Here is a 20582-nt window from a genome sequence, read left to right as displayed (position 1 = left end):
ACACACTTGTCCGCAGCATGTTGGGGGCTTGGAATATACCCGCGGCAGGTACGTCTGCTTCAAGAGGCGACTAAAATACCAAATTTATTCAAGGGTTGTGTAGCGCAAACCTTTCAAGGGATTTCTAGCCCAACATATAGCTTTTCCAACCCAATTCTCAACCTCACCTACCCGTGGCTAATCCCATTTCATTAACAGCCGAGGCTCTGGCGACCCGACCTCCTGATGGATGTAGAGGGCGGGAGGGCGGTATGACCTAGAAGGTTTCACGTGGTCATTCCAAAACGTTCCCGGGAAGGTCGGGCTAGTACCTATATGGTGCTTGTTAAGGGAACGTGCCTTATCTGCACCCAGCAAAGGACAATCAACATAGATAACAATGCCCCAAGGCCTTCGGGGAGTGTTCTTATCGCTATAACAACTACAACAACATACACACTTTTTTGAATATGTGTGGATATGATTGCATTCACTCAACAAACCAAATTTTATTGTTAAGTTGTTTGTTGGGTAAATACAGACGAATTGTATTACATTTCCTAAAAAGTGTATATGTCGTTTTAAAGAATGATGCCAAATTGGTTAAAAGCTTAAAATCGGTTGAGAACTACATTAGTTACAGGCACGATGAAATGAATATTCAGGTGTTCTCATCCCGTTGACGTTTTCCCTTATTCTGACAAGTTCGGCATTCATATTTTAGAGGGTTGTCTATCATACAGAGCTGCCTTTGAGTTCAACTACGATAGGAGTAGATTTTACTAAAACGTTTGGAAATATTATAACTATATAAGCCGCTGCTAGAACTGCCTAGCCAAAAACATTAACGTAACTTTGTGTTCTCCAAAAGAATATAGAAAAGATTTTGCAGAAAACTAATTTTTGGGGAATTTTGTACGTATAGAGCTACCGAAAAAGTGAGGTTATGTTGTTGACATCACCTTTATTATTATATCATGAGTTACAGGTATATTATACAACACTTGCCATGTAAACATTTCTGAGTCGTTTCGATAAAATGTAATTTTTTTTTTTTTTTCAAAATATTGTTGTCATGAAAATTTTAGTAACTGAGTAAGTTTTCAACATATTTAAGAAAAAAAATGCACCTTGAACTCATAATTAATTTTCAATTCTGATGCAAGTCAGGGTTGGTGCAGTCTGCGTATAAATTATTGCATAGAGATAACGCCAAAATTGACAAAACCCGAAAAATGTGAAACTAATTCGGTTCTTTGGGCAAATTTTCAGTTGTGCTATCTTTTCCAAATTAATATATATATCATAAGAAATGTTTAAAACTTTTCTTATAAGATCGGGAATCGGCTTTAATCAACAAACTTATAGGCTCGTAAAGCTCTAAAAGTACGAAAAATTGGTTTTTATTCCTAACTTGCGCTTTTGGAGGTGTTCGGGGAAAGTCCGTTATGCATTCATACTTAAATCTTCAAGATTTACTACTACGCTGTAAACACGCTTTTAGTGAAGAACGCGATAATTGTAATTGTGAAGTCCTACTGCCACAGTAAAGTTGCAAGTAAAGACCATTTTTCCATACTGAATATTACTTGCTAAGAATTTTTTTGGTGGCATACTGTGTAATGAAACACCTCACTAAGTCCTCTTTTTAGATTCGTCATCATTAATTGGTTGTATCAACTGTTCACCGGAAATTTGCGTACTGAATTAAAGTATTCACTTTTAAATGTTTAAAAGTTACAATGGATTAAGATGTGGCCCATTTAACTTACTTAAACTGTTACGTTTGGTTTAAAATGTATATATGTATGTGCTCAATAAATGTAATAACAATTCACTTCTGACTATGAATATTCAAATTTAAAAATGAAAATCAATATTCAGAATATTTTGTACTAAAATAACTCAATTAGATATTCAAACGCAATACATATTGATTTAACACCTAATCTGCATTTAGCATACATACACAGAGCTCATAAATTTTTAAAATTTTAATCCTCTTTTGAATATAAAATAGCATAAATATTTGCTTTATTAAGTTAGAAGTCATATACACTGAAAGAAAAAGACTAGTAAAATCAACCGAAATAGGGGTCAATTCAACCGAAATTTCTGTAAATTTTTATCCATCGCAACAAGATGTTGAATCAACTGCGCACAAATCGTTGATTCGTAATTGACCGTTTTAGTAGTCAAATAAACAAAAAAAGTTGTTGCGACAAAAAAAAAAATAAATGTAAGGCGCGATAACCTCCGAAGAGATCTAAGACCGAGCTCCTCTTCCAATTTGCGTCGTGCTCTTTTTTTAATTTTTCCTACAAATTGGCGGGAAGGGACCGAGCTACTTGTTTTATGCCGACTCCGAACGGCGTCTGCGAGGCAGATGAGTTTTCACTGAGAGCTTTTCATGGCAGAAATACACTCGGGGTGCTTGCCAAACACATTAAACTTTATACACTTTATTATTTTGTTTTATTAAACACACTTTCACCATTATTTAATTTATAGTTTTGAACTTCGCTTTGCAAATAGAAATGAAAATAGTAGTCACAAACCTGTTTCTCAATACTTTCAGTTGCAGCTCAGCTCATTCTCAATTTCTTCTCTCGCATGCAGTTGCCACACTTGATTGTTTCGAACAAAACTTTTAGTATAAATGTTTGACATAACATTTTAAATAGAGAACTTGTAAGGTATAGAAAAGTAAAGAATCAATTCGCAGGAATTAATTCGCCACTGGAGTAACTTTACATGTAATTCGGCAAGTTTAGTTTTCGTAACACTATAAGTTGAAGCGATTCCAAAACAACTCGAACTTTTATGTAGTCGGAAACATCAGCACTAAGAAAGGATATTTTTTATTATCTTATTAGATTCATTCGCGTGAGTGAAAATTCGTAAAAACTTGCACAAAATGTTACTAACTTTGGAAATATCCTGTTCGTTCAAACAACAAGAGGGCGCAATTTTGCATTTCGCTAGGACGAGAAGTTGCAAACTTGTACCCGATAAATAGCTGTCCCGATATAATTTTTTGCAGTGTTATGCACAGTAAATTCAAGAAAGGGTTTTGCGTTTTGTATTGATAACTGAAAAACTAGTTTTTTTGTTGTTTTCCCATTTTGTGTGTTTTTTCGATTTGGTGGTTTTCTTATTTTGGTATTTTTTTTAAACTTCTGGCACCAACTTCATAAGTACAAAGTAGAGAGCGCAGTGAGCATAAAATTCTCTTTGAAATTTGCTCATGTATTGACTGTTGATCGCTGTTGAAATGACCAGTGAGATCAGTTGCGTTGACAAAAAAAAACAGTTAGATTGATTAGGAATCTGTCAATTTTACAGATTTTGTTAACTTAAGAGCGACAATTTCTGTTCTGTTGAAATTACTAAATTTAGTTTGTTCGCTTGACAAAGAACTTGGTCGAATTAACAGTAATTCGACCAATTTCACCGAATCTCCGTAAAGTCAAGAACATCAGAACATATTTCTTGATTTTACCAGCACCATTTCTTTCAGTGTACATACATACAAACAATTGCTTAGCCACAAATATAACCATTGGATTGGCCATGGAACCAAATACATATGTACTTGGTAATTGCTTTACACATTTTGGTAATGGAATGAATAATTAATTGTAATTGAGATTAATGCCACAAAATAAGGGAAGCAAATAATTAATTATTATTATTTATAACAATATTTCGGAAGTAAAATAAAATTAATATACAATTTATGTAAACAAGTAGTGATCAAGCACTTTGGCCAGATTTGGTCAATTATGTCATGATATAAAAGTAATTGCTTATTTAATTTCACATAAAAAATAATAAATTAATTAATGTCAGATTTATTTGTCACCCAAACAAAAGGAAAATAAGTAAAAAAAAGTAGTGTACTTCTCTCATGAACGGCAACTCTTCAAAAAACTTTTCAAATATTTAATCTATTCTTTTTGGAACTAAATAAGTTGTCCAATATTGGAAATGTAACTGCATTTCACGCTCGTTCATACCATAAAGTTTTCCATATGGAAGCAGGGTATTATGAAAACCTTACGCCCAGATAGATTAATAGAACAATACAGAGTTTTAATTTGATATTACTTTTGCCGGAGATTAAACACAGGACTCTCAGTTTGGTAGGCGGGTTCGCAACCACCCCAGCATGACTACTGTCAATTTCGAACCTCGAAAGTCGAATTCGATGCTATTAAGTATCATAACAAGGGTGTCGAGTATAAAATATCTGTATCGAACATCATATAGTATTTCTAACATCACTATGCTGTTAGTAAATTAACACAACGACAGTGAGACATTTACACACATACATAGAAGGTAACGAAGAATATTTCACACATATAACCAGCACTTTGAAGCGAAAAGATTATTTCCCATACACATATGTAGTCAGCAGATAAGAGCGAAGAAGAAAGAAAAACAATCACACATCACGTTATCATCACCTAAGAGCGGAAGTTGTTACTCACACATGCATAAACTACAGATATGCATGTAGATATCCAAATATTAAATACAACCATTCCAGAAGGCATATTCGTGAAAAGTCAAGACCTTAGGATAAATAGGTGAACGAGGCTAACTGAGAGTATAAAATCAGCGCGATGCAAGCGATAATCAATCAGTTTGAATTAAACACGTTTTAGTGAAGTACGCGATAATTGTAATTGTGAAATACCTTTCACAGTACAGTTGTAAATAAAGACCATTTTGCCATACTGAATATTGGAGTTATTTATTCAACTGTCCTGAAATTCGAACGTTAACAGAAGCTGCAAGATAGTCAGGAATTCTCCGAAATTCCCTAAAGTATCTTGTTGAAATTCGTGCCCCTAGTAGAACTCCGCTTGTGATAAAAAATATTTTCTGGATACATCACTGGGATCGTTGAAATACCTGGGGTATACCTTAGGGCTCTTAATAGTATACGCATAATTCGATTGAGTATTCAATTGTTCGATTTTAGATTAATGTAAGATTGTTAATCGAGTTTTACTATTCGAATAGTTGATTTGTTTGGATTATTCGAATAATCACAACTCAACGATTATACGATTTTCAAAATCGAACTTCGATTTTTATACCTTTCATAAAAATGAAATGGTATATATTAAGTTTGTCACGAATCTCAAACCTGTAAGTCCTTAAAAAGGAAGAGATAGACCCACCAATAAATATACTGAAATGAGCAGGATGATTTAGCCATGTCCGTCTGTTTGTCTGTTTGTATGCAAACTAGTCCCTCAATTTTTGAAATATCTTCATAAAGTTTGGTGAGCGGGTATATTTAGGAGTCCGATTAGACATTTGTCGAAACTGGCCGGATCGGACCACTATAGCATATAGCCCCCATACAATCGATTTTTCAGAAAAGAGGATTTTTGTCATATCTTCCTCAATTTATCTGATTGAAGTTTCAAACATCACCATATACTTTTGTAAATTGCACATATTGTTGTCTGATCAAATGGATGAGATCGGTCGCATGTATAATACAAGGGGCCACAATGGCCTACGTGAGTCTCAACGTGGGCAGCGGAGGCGGCCACTTTAACCCATCCTAAATTAACTTAGCTCGGTTCTCATGTATGCGAGATTAACTTTGTCGAGAAACCTCGCAGATGGATTCTAGTGCCCATATAGCATTGACTTTTTCGATATATATAGACATGTGGAGCGATGTGCCTTAATTGAATAACCTCAAATTATTCAGTGGCCTTCCTTCATTAGTTCGTTAGGAACACAATTTCAACGTACACCACTATAATCCCGCATCCACATCATCATTGTAGTACACTGAGCTCGTTTAGCGATTGTCTGCATTCTATTGTAACCGTTTTGGAGGTGCTCCTGCCTAAAAGAGCTTTGATTACTGCTTGACTGTTGGGGTAAATGGCTACGGACGTGAGGTTCTTATATTTTAGCTATCGGGCAGCATCCTTTATGGCTTTTTGTGCAACCTCAAATATACTGAAATAGCTCAGTAACCTAATAATAAAGGAGACCGATAGATCTTTTGAATATATAACACTGCCCACTGTCCTTCTGTTTGGAAACATCTGTGCAGACTGCTTAGGGTTCTGATAGAGATAGAATTTGTTATCTGGAGGAATGGTAGTGGTAGTATAATCAAGTTGAAGAAAGTTTTCCTCTATGTAGTAGAAGAGATGGTGATATGGCGTAGAAAAAAGTACTAAGTAATCTGATAAATCTATGCCTTCTGAAGCGGGTTATCGTGTGTTGTGGTGATTTGAAATTATGTTCCGATAATATAAGAGTAAGCTCTAGTAGACAAGATCTTCCGCAGGCAAGCTCCTAGCTTCGCGGGTTAAGTGTAATCCTGTTATAAATCATGTGTACAATAATAAATAAATAAATAATAATAATAATATGTTCACTTCCATGAAATGGAGAGATTTCTCTTAATAGAGATTTCCGTGGGCCGGGGTAGGTACAAAATATTTTTTAATAAGTTTACTTCCTCTGATTCCATCTGTTTTAGCAGTTTAATTATACAAGGAAGGCTTCCCGAGCCAATTCGGTGGAGAGCAGGCACGGAAAATAATAATTTTTTTTTCGGAATCGAAAAAGGCCTGGTCAAAAAATTTTCCTAGGTGAAAATGTTCCCTAGCAATATCATGTCGAATCATGCATCCTTTTTATTTTTTGAACTTTTTCCATAAAAGTCCACATATAAAAGTGAAATCTGTGTTTTTATGTTTTGAGTCCGATAGAACTAGTTAAACTCGGACTTTTAAAAATTAAAGGTCCGGAATAAAAGTTAAATCCGGACTATTATTTTTTAAGGCCAAAATAAAAAAATGTATTAAACAATTTTTTTATTTCGGATAAGCCGTTACTTTGTTATCAAGCCGGACTTTTATTTTGGCCCTAAAAAACAAAAGTCCGGAAATAAAAGTTAAATCCGTCCGTTAACTGTTAACTGGTTTTATCGGACTCAGGTAATAAAAATTCGAAAATAATTTTTATCTTAATCCAAATATATTAAAAGTCCAAAATTAATAGTTTCGCAAGGAATTATATTATAAAAGGAATAACTGTTTCCACCCCTGGTGGAGGGGACAAGAGGTGCGATAAGTGCAATCCCCGAAGGTTTGGGGAGTGCTATCGATGTTGATGGTTTTTTCCGAATACAGATCTGGTAAGTTCCAGTAACACGCACCATTAAGGTCCTATCCCGGCTATCTCGAGATCGATTTAATATGACCACATGGAACATTCTAGGCTATAACGTCCCCCCCTCACCCCCCTCCCCCCCCCCCCCCCCCCCACTTTCTAGTTCCATAAGAAAGTCTCGCCAGCTAGAGAAACATGATTCACTTCGCGTAGGTGAGGTTGAAAGTTGAGTTGCAGAAGCTATGAATTGCGCTTCGGGACCTCTTAAATCCCACATCCTCTTTCATTCTCTTTGCAGCTGCTCCGTAACTTAACTCTACACAGTCAACCTTTTAAAGGACTACCTATTTCTTGTCATTTGCCGCTTTAAACAGGACCTTTACCATTTACGGTAGCTTTTCTATTTCAGTATAGAAGTAAGATATACTCGGGTGCTTCTTCGCAAATTAAAGCTTATATTGCTTTGGGAGTCTCCTTAATTTTCCCAGGCTTGACGCAAATGCCGCTTGCTCTGCGAGAAAAATAAAATTTTTAAAAAGCAGCTCTCATTTTTTTTGGCCATTTACTGTCATGCATGCGACTTAAATTACACTAAGCATACGAACAAACTCGAAAACGCGAAAGCAATTAATTAAACTGAATACAACATAGCGGCCATTAACCTTAGTGAAAATGCTAAATTGTCCCATAAGCAAAGCAGGATCTCTGGTCTAACGTTGACGCATTAAACATAATTGCAGCTGTGCTTTCAACGATTTTCTTGTTGCAACAATTTTGTAAAACACAAAGCCCCCTCATCTCAGCGTAATAAAAGTCAACTACAAATTGCCTTAATAAGACACGGCCAAATAAAAGGAAAACCATGCACTAAACTTGGACAACGTTGAATTCGGTTGGAGCATTGCAACCAAGCAAGAAAAAGCATAGATAAGCGTTGAGATACAAAGAAAACAAGAGAGAAAGTGTAGAAAAGTGAACGTGTTGTTGGCGGATGTTAAAGGAAGCATTTAAATGTTGGAACATGTTTCAGCATATGAATGAGTCAACAATTACTGACCCACTTTTTTCAGTCAGGAAGTGGTGAGAGCAAACCAGACACAGGCAAGTAAAGCTAGATAAACACGCGCGTTGAAAAGGCAACCCAAGAAAGGTAGGTGCACTAGAGCAATTTTCTAAAGTAATTTAGCAGAGGGCGAGGGTAAGGCCAAAGAATGAAGAATGTTTGCAATTACTAATAGTGACTACGAAATGAATTTAGATCCTGGCTGCTACAGTAGACAGTTAATGGTTGACGGGAAAAGCGAATGCTACAAGAACAAATACGAGCGCTTAAGGAAACAAAAGAAAAAATAACAAATCGTAAGCTGGAGGGCAATTTAAGTGGGTGCATAAATAAATGTTTGCTTTTACTTTTATAAATAAGTATCCATGTGTATGTGCATGCCAATACCTGCGCACATGAGCACAAATAAAGGGCAATTAAACATTCGCAGCACGTCACCACGACTTTGATGCTTTCAGTAATGTCTTTTCTACTTAGCAAACAAAGTTGAATTTACCTTTTCATTCTCTACTTTGATAAGCATTCAGAGCATATTAACGGTGTTCACTTAAAGAGAGATTGTAATCTCATACTCGTATCAAGATGGTGTACACGCAATAGATGTGCCGGGATTGAAAAAGAAAAATATTAATTCATATCCTACCGCCCCGTCGTAAATACTTTGAGGAATATTAGCATCACTAAGCTGCTACTAAATAAATGCAAAACAACAATAAAGTAGTCACTCTTATGTAGAAGGCGACGAAGAGATATCTCATCTCACACACACATATGTAGTCATCAGCCGAAGTAGTTACTAACACATACGCACGCATAAGGCTATGGAAGAGACGTGAACTACGGATATACATGTATATAGCTCGTAGTTAATCAAGCATGAGATACAACTGTTCGCGAAATGACTAGTCCTTAGGAGAAATGGGTGAATGCGGAAACCGAGAGTATAAAAGCAGCGCAAGCTGAGTAATAACTAATCAGTTTGATTTAAACCCGCTGTTAGCTGCGACCACCGTGGTGTGATGGCAGCGTGCTCCGCCTACCACACCGTATGCCCTGGGTTCACACCCCGGGCAAAGCAACATCAAAATTTTAGAAATAAGTTTTTTCAATTAGAAGAAAATTTTTCTAAGCGGGGTCGCCCCTCGGCAGTGTTTGGCAAGCGCTCCGGGTGTATTTCTGCCATGAAAAGCTCTCAGTGAAAACTCATCTACCTTGCAGATGCCATTCGGAGTCGGCATAAAACATGTATGTCGCGTCCGGCCAATTTGTAGGGAAATTCAAGAGGAGCAGGACGCAAATTGGAAGAGAAGCTCGGCCTTAGATCTCTTCGGAGGTTATCGCGCCTTACTTTTATTTTTTATTTATTAGCTGCGAAGTGAAGTATAATGGTACTACTCCCAAAGTAGTCTAATAAAGAGCATTTTGCAATACAGAATATTGGAGTTATTTACTCGACAGTTCAGCGATTCGAACGTTAGCTGAAGGTGTCAAATAAGCAGACTTCCCCAGAAATTAGGGTAGGTTAAGTTAGAAGGGGAGCCTCTCTAACTTCTACTCGGAGACATTTTTGTCCATTGTGACTGTCCTCAAATTACTTTTCTGTAGTCCTCGCCCAACCAATAATACCTGACATAGATTTAGTATGTTACTGGAATTTATTTGGCAAACGGAAAAGACCCAATTAGGAACCAGGACTTACGTTATAGAATAACTCGCTCCTCTTAGCAAATACTAGAGTGTTTCAAGGACCTAACTTAATAGCTTGGTCGAGATTTGGAAATTGTGCTGCGCCTATAAGTTAAAGCCTTGACCTCGCGAACGCAGAATGCGGACACAGCACATGCTCAACCGTTCCTTCCTATAGTCCGTGGGCAGTTACCATCCCTTAAGTCTTCTCTATTAAGAGATATGAACAACTTTGTAAGTCGAATATTGTAGAGTCCGCACATGACTTTAGAACTTTTGCAGGCCCACAATTTGTTCTGCTTTTTGGATTATGCGCAGCTTCTGTCTTCTTTTATTCCACCGGACTGGGATGTCTACCGTAGATTCATCAAGTGCCAACTCATCGGTCTTTTGCTTACCTTCTACCCCATTATGGTCAGAAATCCGTTACGATTGGTTGGTTCGGCTTGCGCAAAGTCTCTGCAATTCTTGTTTGTTCATTTTTTCGAGTTCACTTCCCACTCATCCTAACAGCTTGTGCAGAGGGAACTTGTTGGCATGCACCACCGTCAGAGCATCGGTCAGAGCGCTTGCTAACAATCGTTTGGTCGAGTAGGAACTTTCGCATAAAATCTATTTTTTTCTATTTCGAAGAATACAAAGAAGCAAAGTGCAAAATATGTGAGCTGCAGATGGCTAATAATATCTCGACAAAGTAGTTACAAATTGCAGAAGTCATTAAAAATTACAGAAAAAAAACCAATGAATAGTCGATTTTCAAGAGCTCTAACATCGGCGCGATAGCGCTATGACCTGTGATGACAACCGAAAGTACTTTCACTGCAGATTTGTTTAGCTTGAAAAAGAAACTAGCTCCTTCCATATTCGATCATGACCATAAAGGCCTTGAGAGCTCGCAATAATTTTGGTTGGTCCACAGCAAGTGCCTTTTACTAATACTTAATTCCTCGATTTTCCTCAGGAGATAGCCCAGCGGCGGTCGAACGAACCTGTCCGCCTTGCTTATTTCCTTTTCGGTGCGTTTTCGGAGCCTTTCCGGGCCATTCTAACTGCAAATTCATTCCCTTTATTTTCGATGTGCCAAGGTATCCCGAAAAAGGAGATATTGAGATGCCTTGCGATTGCTAGCGCGGATCGACACTTCCGGATGATATCCGACTTTGTCAAGTTAGATTATAATGTAAAGGCTGTCAATAAAGATAGTTAGATTGGTGCCTGAGACCGTTCTGTCCTTGAAGAGCCTAGCTGCTTTCGCTGAAAGACACAGTATGAGCCAGGGAGTCGGTATGTCCGATTAACCTGCTGATAATTTGAGTACAGCTCCAGTTCCCTTTTCCATCTTTGAGTCAAGCAACTACTTCAGATTGAACGTATATTAAGATCTCACAACAATTTGAGGCTTCCTCCACAGCTTCCCGTGATAGGTTCTATTTACTGCTTGGAGCTGATGAAGTGCACCTTTATCCTCGTGAGCTAAGCTTAACGCTAAAAAAAAAATATTAGGAAATTTTAGGAATTTATAAACAAGCAAAACAGACCAGATCCTGGTAAGCTAACTTACATGCCGTAATCATGTCCGAGAAGGTAAAGTCCAAAAAAGAGTCTAGGAAAAATTTTCGTGTGCGAAATATCAACTCTCCGATAGTTTAGCTTCAAAATGTTGGAAGCTTTAATAAACACGCACTTTATAAGCTGCACCAAAGCACCATCGACAGCCGACAGCCCTAGAGTTCACCTGTTTTATCATCAAACTAAAGCCCTGCTCCTCTATAACATGGTACAGGTATGTCGCAAGTTATGCTTAACCTTCACTCGAAAGTCCTTTATATCAAACACCATGGAAGTTGCTTTGAAGCTAGAATGAGGGGCCTCTTGCCATGCCAGAATATCAGGGGGGCATTTCACAAAAATATGTATTAACTACATTACGCTCCTCAGGCTCTATTTCTAGGGAACAAGAGTGTGGCTGTCAGCCTCCACACACACAAGTTGTAATATGGCTACACTGAAGGTGGTCCTGCCACTGAGCAACGAATAAAAGGATATTCATACTATAAACTCAGGGTTCACATCTGTCTTGATGAATTGTTGCAAATTGTGTGCCAATGTGGGCGACGGTATCTTATCGCGCTTTCCTATAATAAAATACTGACGGAATATTTCAACGTTTTAGGTGGAATAGACTATCATAAATGTGGCCGATCAATGGCTATTATCTTAGAATCTAATTTATGTGAAATTTTCGTCAACATTCAAGAAGCTATGACTACTCTTCAAGGCAGGTATACTTATTGAAGGATATCAAAAACCTGCATATACTTCCATAGCACAGCTCGCAATTATTTATATGGAAACTAAACTTCCCATGAACAAGTGGTGAAGATCATCCAACGTACAGAAATCAGGTACTTGCATAACGTCGGCTCTTTTGTTTTTTTTTTCACTGGGAAAGTGAGTTGGGCACTAGAACCACATATGTGGTGCCCTGCTGCGCATTATCGGATAAGAATGATTTCTTTTATAGCTTTAGGACCTAAGAAGAGACTAAAGGTGTTGAACTTTTTTTTTTTTTTTTTGCCAACGACCTTCTGTGGTAGGAGAAAACTAAGCACATTCTGCTCTACATTATAAAGACAAAGAATTTCATTTTATTTTGTATTTAAAGAAGTAAGTGCTTTAACAAGTTCAGTGGAATCACAAGGAGCCGGCCGACCGAAATGTTGGCCTATGCGGCCATTATAATCTAATATAATCTAAAAATGAAATTGTTTTAAATTCTAGACTTTCTTCAACACCTTCTAGGTGTCTAGAATGAGCAAACAATCAGCACACCTCAGTCGTCCTCATGTTCTTTCTCCCATTCTTTAAGCTTGCCACCCATCTCCTAGGAAAGTAGCTCTAGAAAAAACGAGCATAATTTCTTACAAAAACCGGCGATTGCAATATCCTCCTACCTCATTAAGACAATCATGACACAAATTAAATAAAACCATTGTCAATACAAAATCAAAGCTGTGTGTGTTATACCAAAAAAAAAATAAGAAATTAAACGATTCATCATATTTTAGCTCAGGCAATGCGCTGAGATTTTGCGTGTATTTTGCTGTAACTCAATATTCATTGCTTTATTTACTAGAAGTCTTTCATCACTTGAGGCTTCGTTTAAGTGGCGCTTCGAGACAAATAGACAACACTGCAGCCTACATCGAAGCACCCCAGTCAGCATTTAACAAAGCTTTAGTACTTATTCAGTTTTTTTGGTAAGACGCCACCGGCATTTGTCACTTTCCTTCCAGAGTAATGTGCTTTTGAGAGAGAAAAGAAAATGAAATTTCTTGACAACAACAAATTGTTGTTGGTGTGAAAACTAGGTCAACATAAGTAAAATTGCAAAAAAAGACCAAAAAACAAAAACGTGAATACAACATAGCAACAATAATAAAACAAAAATTACAACAACTATACAGCAACCCCAAGCGCGCCAAAGACAAGCTCTTAAAGTGTAGTACGTGTTAAAGCATCAATGATGTATTGTCGTTGTAAAATTGACAAGTTATCGCATGTGTGTGTGTGTATGTACTAAGTATAGGTATGAGTCAACGCCATACAAGAGCAAATACAAGCATAGTCCGTAATGCGAACGAACGGAAGCTGTCAGACAATGAAAAATCGACCCTGTGGAGAAGTTGATATGAGTGCGAAATACAGGGTGGTTCATATAGATGTTCTGTTCTTGTTAGAAAACAAATATCTTCTCGCAGCGGTACGCAGCTAATTATTGCATGCTTGATATACATAAGGGCCATAACAATGGTAAGGGCTACCCCTCTGCCTCTTTCCCAAAAGGTTGTAGTTGTGTGGAGAGATGATAGCTCCGCAGGGCGCGTTAAAGCTGAAATTATGGTGCGAGCGCCAGTTTTTTCTTATGTTGCCACACTCACCACACATATTCCTTCAACTACTTCTGGTGAGACTTTTCATGGATACAGGCTCGACGGGAGGGTTAGATGTTGAGTTTTCTGTAATGAACTTGGAGTTGGCCGCATATTAAGTCTGTCCGATCGCTACAGCCACTTCCACGCGCCGTTTTCCATTAAAAAGATGCGGTAGATAGGACAATCCGCCGCTGTAACTGTTAGGGAATTTAAGATCTACTCAGATAGACAGGCGGCCTTCAAAGCGCAAAGCTCTTCAACGGTGAGGTCGCGGGCGGTGAGGAATTATTTGGCTTAATTTATGAAGGCATCTAGGTGCGAGGGCATAAGAAATACCCCTTTGCAATGTCAAGTTTATCTCCTGGTAAGGCATGCACAGGCGAACTGAACGTGTCTGGCAGTGGAGACTTTGTGATTCCGCTGGCTACATGCCCTCTGCTTCTGGACAGGTGGGCCTCGAGCCAGCTAAGCTGACACCACCACTTGCAGTGTGTCGAGGTCTTTATGTTCCGTTGTTGATTCCAAGCATCCGGCTCAGCTATCCATTGTTATTGAAATTTTAGCAGGGCACTTCCCAACGGTGCACCTTAATATACTAACCAGCTTTAGCAGTGTTAGATGAAGAAAGGACGACCAGGTGGAATCATTCAGTCACATTATGCTAAGCTGTCCACCATTTGCAAGGAATAAGTGCAAATATCTCAGTATGGACGTATTCACATTTTCGAAGGAAATATACTAGAACTACCTGTGCCTTATTCGTATCTTGATCATTGACACTCACAGATTTGCTAAGCAACTGGAAGCTAGTTTCAGCATTAGAGTATGTGGTTACACAACAGACCAACAAAGAAGAGTTAACAAAGTGATATGTTCCTAAACTGGACAGCTACTACTCAACCTAACTTAACCTAAGGTCAAGCGTGCTGGAGAGATCGTGGCTACTTGAAAATATTTATGTGGGTAAGGGTTCGCTCTGGCGGTTTTAATCACGGAAGGAACTTCATAATCATATAATGGCACATTTCTTACGTAGCATAACTGGACGTACTTCCATGAAACTAGTGCTCTGGATGTACAAATCGAGCCAATGCACGCCTGGTACATTCGTACCACCAGTCCCGACCACAGAGCCCATTTTTGTGCAGCTTTCTGTTGTAGACATGAGGAGCCTCGTATGCCCGTCTTTGTCTTTACTCGTACTTAGCCTGCAGTTCAACTTAGCTTATGAATCTCAAAGGAAAGGAAGTCAAGTGGTCAACAGACGAAGTTTTGATTTTGAGGGGTTCACGGTAAGTTTTGCAGATAAGACTTTATTGACTTATTTTTCACAGTGTTCGCTACAGGTTCCCACTGATTATGTTGGGAACAGACTAGTGTTGGCAAATATAGCCTCATGTGCCGCTTTGACTCTATCTCTATAACCAGCATCTAGTTCTATTTAGTTGTCAGAAGCACCCTTCAGAGAAGGTAAATTAGCTATCAACATCGTATGTTTTGTATTTAAAGAGTAGGCGGTAAGTATTGCGGTTTGTGTCCATTTATTTATATTTATCAGTGGTCCGTATATGATCCCACTGACTACGTTGGAGTGCAGATTAGACACAACTAGCAGTTGACGGAATACACTATTTCTGACGCAAAAGCAGAGCAGTGATGAAAGCTTACAGCTCTCTGGATTTTCTCTCCTCGGGTGTGTTATAACGTCACTAGCTCTAAGCATAAGTTATATTATTCTAAACTTTAGAACCAACTTAATTCAGTTCACATGATTGTCAGTACGAAGGGCAGAGAAAGCAAAGTTTGTTGATTCCAGGCGAATAGTATTGAAAGGAATGTTTTCCTTCGCTGAGCATTTGAAAGTTAAGACCATTAAACGAAATAAAAATACCTAAAATCAGCAAAAACAAAGGCTTGGGATGTACCCGTGGTAAGACATATGAATACTTCTAGCTCAAATGGCTATCAAGATTTAGAAATTTTTTCTTCACGATCCCAGTTGGTCTCGAAAAAGACATTACAGGCGTTATACCATCCCAAGAACTGTTATTCCGGCGCGCCACGGTTGTACAATCTTAATGCAAACTGTTAATCAGATTTGCTCAACCCCTATATACTTATATCACTTTTGTTTTTTTTTGTCCTGAAGAATACAAATCCCACTTTGAATATAAAAAAAAAATTAATAGCACTCCCATATGCCCTCACATATAAATTGGATTTATATGGAAGTGCTTGAAATTCATATGACAGTGCAAAGAAAAAGCACTTCCATATGAAGCCAATGCACTTTGCTATGATATTCAAATTTACACTAATAAATTGACACAAAAAAATTCTTCAAAAATATTTTAGCACTGAGAAAAATTTAATGATAAGTTGAAAAATTTAGCAGAGGCCCATTTAATTTTTTTTTTTTTTTAACTTTATATTAAGTCGCTTTCATGTTTGTCCCCTCATTTCCATACGAATTTTTTACCCACAGAAAAGTCTTTTTCTGTAACTTCCCATTGAACTAGACACTTGGTACTTAGAAAAAAGTTGAGATCTGAGAGACATTACAATGTAAGTGAAAAAAATCCGCTAGGTGGCGCACGGATCGAAATATACAGAAAATTAATTTTAAAATGGAAAATTTGCGATCGACTTTTAACTAACTTCTCGCTGATCCAGAGACTTGAAACTTAGCACATAGTTTGCGAGTCGATGGAACTACAATTCGTGGAAAACAAAATGCCGCCAGGTGGCAGACGAATCGGGATAAACGAAAATCCCTGAAAATCTCTGAAAAAAACGCAGGGAATCTTTCAATCGATTTTTGAGTAACTTCCCGGTGAGCTGGAGATATGAAACTTGAGCCGTAAGTCAGAACCCGGTGACAATGCAATATTTTATCAAAAAAAATCCGCTAGGTAGCGCATGGATCGAGATATTAGGAAAATAAATCTTAACTTGGGAATCTTTCAATCCATTTTTAACTAACTTCCCGGTTACCTAGAGACTTGTAACTTAGCACATAGTTCGAAACCTGACAATACAATTTTTAGAAAACAAAGTTCCGCTAGGTGGCATGCTAATTGAAATAACTACAAATCCCTGAAGAACGGGGGGGAATCTTGCGATCGATTTTCGAGTAACTTCCCGATGAGCTAGAGACACGAAATTTGGGCTGTTAGTCAGAACTCGGTGACAATGAAATATTTTATGAAAAAAATTCCGCTAGGTGGCGCATGGATCTAGATATGGAGAATACTAGTTTTAATTTGGGAATATTCCTGAAACATAGTTTAAAACTCGGTGACAGTGCAATGTTTGATCAAAAAATTTGAGCTACGTAACGCACAAGTCGAACTATTTAGAAGATTAGGCCATACCTTCATGGCTAGTCTCCTGAATGTTGCAGGCGTTGTAGAATTCCACCTCTTTGAAGGCCCAACTCAATGCACGTCCTTGCAAACTTTTAGGCGTACGCGACTTTCACCATGATTCTCTTAGACTTTCAGGCGTATGCGAATTTCAGCACTATTTTCAGCTCTGCAAATTAAGCAGCTGACAAACGAGGTGGAACTCTCTTGTTATGATGCGGGATGGAATTCTGTTGTTGGAATTCTACTAATTCTATTAAATCTTGCTATTTTGAACAAATAAATAAAGATAAGAAGTTTCACTTAGAAATTACTTAAATTACTCATCAAAGTTGCAATTGCCTTTTTGTAGGCAGTAAAAAAAAATTTGAAAATAAAAAGATGAAAAAAAAATTTCAAGGACTACTTTTATATAAATGGACCAAAAAATAGAAGGCATTTTTGCTTTAATACAGACATAGTCTTCTTAAATTTTGACTAAAAAACTTTAACAAAGCTCTTGTAAAAGAATTTTGGGATTTAAAATTATTAAGGTAGAGTGCGTGTTTAAATTTTAAATAATCAATTAGTTAATCCCAAGTACATGGTTTGCCTTGAATTGAAAGATTGCGCTCCACCTTCATAGTTTTAAATCCCAAAATTCTTACAAAATTTTGTTAAAGTTTTTTAGTCAAAATTTAAGAAGACTATGTCTGTATTAAAGGTAAGATTGCCTTCTATTTTTTGGTCCATTTATATAAAGGTAGTCCTTAAAATTTTTTTATCGTCTTTTTTTTTTCGAATACACCTTTAAATGGACCACCCTCTTCATGCAAATTTATTTACATAGCACTTTGACGTTAGTATATTTATTTCCGTGGGTGTATCAATTTATCTTTTGGATCTTTTTCACTCATTTTACCAGTCTTTGGGTTCTACCATTATTTTTCTCCTTCCTTTTTTATTTGTTTTTTTTTTTTTCGTTTCCTATTTTGCATTATTGATTATTTTAAATGTTCGCGTTTATGCATAGGCAGAAAAAGACCGACTCATAAAAGTGGCAAGATATTAAAAATCCCTAACTTAAAAGTGTTCTGATTTGTCACGCATTCACCGTTGAAAAGAGTAAGAGGAAATATATTTATAGGATGTTCAAAGTTGTGTTCTTTTTTCGAAGTGTTCTCCTTAATATAAGAACGTTGAACTTGCCGGTCCGTAACTAACTCACATCTAGTATATGTCCACATTTTCCTTGATGTAAGAAGCTATAACTTTTTCTTAAGGTCTCTTACTATTTCTTTCGTATCTCTTTTGCTATTCCTTACTTCACCAATTCAGTGAAAAGAATTATTTTGTGTACTAGCCCGGCTGTTGTCCAACTGGATTCTTGTGTGAACGTTGAGCCTTCTAGGTCGTCTTTTCTTGCTTATAAGTGTCTACCAAAAAACAAAGATGTGGTTAACGTCAGAGCTTAGATACCGCATAACTGTAAAACGTCAATAGAGTCCGTCATACCCTTTTGTGGCACCATTTTTTGATAGCTTCGTATGTTGGCCATAGCTTTGACTGCTTATCAAGTGTAAAGGATAAGTTGAGATTGTTGGAAGGTGTACTTCTAAATAATGATATACAGTTGTGCGGCCATACCCAATCCCTTTCCTTCCCTCTTTATTCGTACATTCTGGGCAATGTTGTCATTTCTTATGAAAAATGTGGTAAAGAGCCTATGTTGAGTACTGGATATTAAGAGAACAATGGGGAGCTCCACTTGGGTCTCTCTTTCCTTCTTCCAAACATTATTGGTTCACTAAGACTGGCAATGACTGACCACCAAGAGGTATGAGATAGGCAGCGTCTGTGCTGGAGCAAGTGAGACGCCAATATACTTTGAAATATTTATTTCTGAGTTGCGCCCTAGGATTGAGGACCACCACGTACAAAACGTATGAAAAGTAGTAAAAAGTCGAGCGTTTTTCATAACTAGCACAGCGAACGTGGGAAAAAAGAGCATTGATTTGAGGAAATCTTACAAGTTCAGTCTGCAAAGGTTGACGTCACAGCCTTACAAAATGATCAAGTTGAATCAGTTATTTGCATGTTCACGCCGTGAGATCTTTGTTCTAACCTTTCTTATACTGCAATATTATGCCATCTTGCTCACAGCAGTCCAACAATCTCTTTGTCCGTACATTCTGGGAAATAAATTCCTAATGGAACGCTCCTCACTAAAAACTCTGTGTACAGAGAGTCTTTCGCCGTGAAAACGAGGGCAGTGAAACATTACATGTTCTGCGCTTTCCAATTCGGAGGAACAGTGTGGACAGAAGGGATCCTCCTCTATCCCAAGCTTATGTACATAGATATTCCTTGGAGCCGCCGTGCCCGCTCAATATCTGTGTAAGGTGGTAATTTAGTTCGCCGTGTTTCCGCTGGTACCACTCCGCTATATTCCGAACTAGCATGAAGGTCCAGCGCCCTTTTCTCGATTCTTCTTACTGTTCTTGCCACTTAACTATTGTTCGTGACCTTGGGCTTTTCTTAGTATCATCAGATCGTCGGCTGATTCCAATGCCATACAGATCGGCCATTTCACCTGAGAGTAGATCTACTGGGATTTTCCTGAATTAAACACGGATCACGTCGTCGGACATCGTTCGATAAGCATATGCTATTCGTATAGCAGTAATACGGTAGGCTGCTGGTATATCTTTTTTGGTGGACCATTTAAGATCCGTGCCATACTGTTGCTGCATATAATACTAAGGAGCTGGTTACGGTGGGTAATAGCTAACGGATAGCTTCGCCTGGACCGCCGATTTTGGGCACTAGTCGCGTTAGGGCTGCACTAACTATAGAAACTTTCTTCCCCACCGCCCTGAAGTACTCCTCAAAAGTTAGTTTTGAGTCTATGATTACTCCTAGATATTTCATGGAAGGCTTTGAATTTATTTGATAATATCCTATGGTTAGGACTAACTCATCCACAGTCCGCTTTGAGCTCACCGAAACCACTTCTGTCTTATTGCTAGCCATCTCCAGTTCTATGTTCGTAGGGCGTTCCTTTTTTCTTCCCACGGCGTCATTACATAATGCTTGGAGTAGATCAAGGTTCTTAAACACTGCTACTATGACAATATCATCTGCATAACCAACAATTTCCGTGCCTCCGGGAAGGTCGATTTGTAGCACAACGTCATACATCGCTTTCCAAAGAATTGGACCTAGAACAGATATCTGAGGGACACCGCCCGTGATGTTGTGCTTTCTTGGCCCCTCATCCGTATCATAAAGGAGTAGGTACTCTGTCCCTTAAATAGCTACCAATTATTCGGAGCAGGTAAGTAGGTGTGCCAAAGTTTCTTAGGGCTGTCATTATATGCATCCATTTCGCCGTTTTAAAAGCACCTGACG

General features: G+C 37.9%; 1 pseudogene; it reads left to right on the top strand.

Moving 5' to 3' along the window:
* The first annotated feature begins 11666 nt into the window (after nt 1-11666).
* Nucleotides 11667-20582, top strand: part of LOC137254382 (heat shock 70 kDa protein 4L pseudogene) — a 41395-nt pseudogene continuing 32479 nt past the window's right edge.

This window comes from Eurosta solidaginis, chromosome 5, assembly GCF_040869045.1.
Source record: "Eurosta solidaginis isolate ZX-2024a chromosome 5, ASM4086904v1, whole genome shotgun sequence".
NCBI lineage: Eukaryota > Metazoa > Arthropoda > Insecta > Diptera > Tephritidae > Eurosta > Eurosta solidaginis.
Note: the sequence above shows the minus strand (reverse complement) of the source record. Positions and strands in the feature narration are given on the sequence as shown.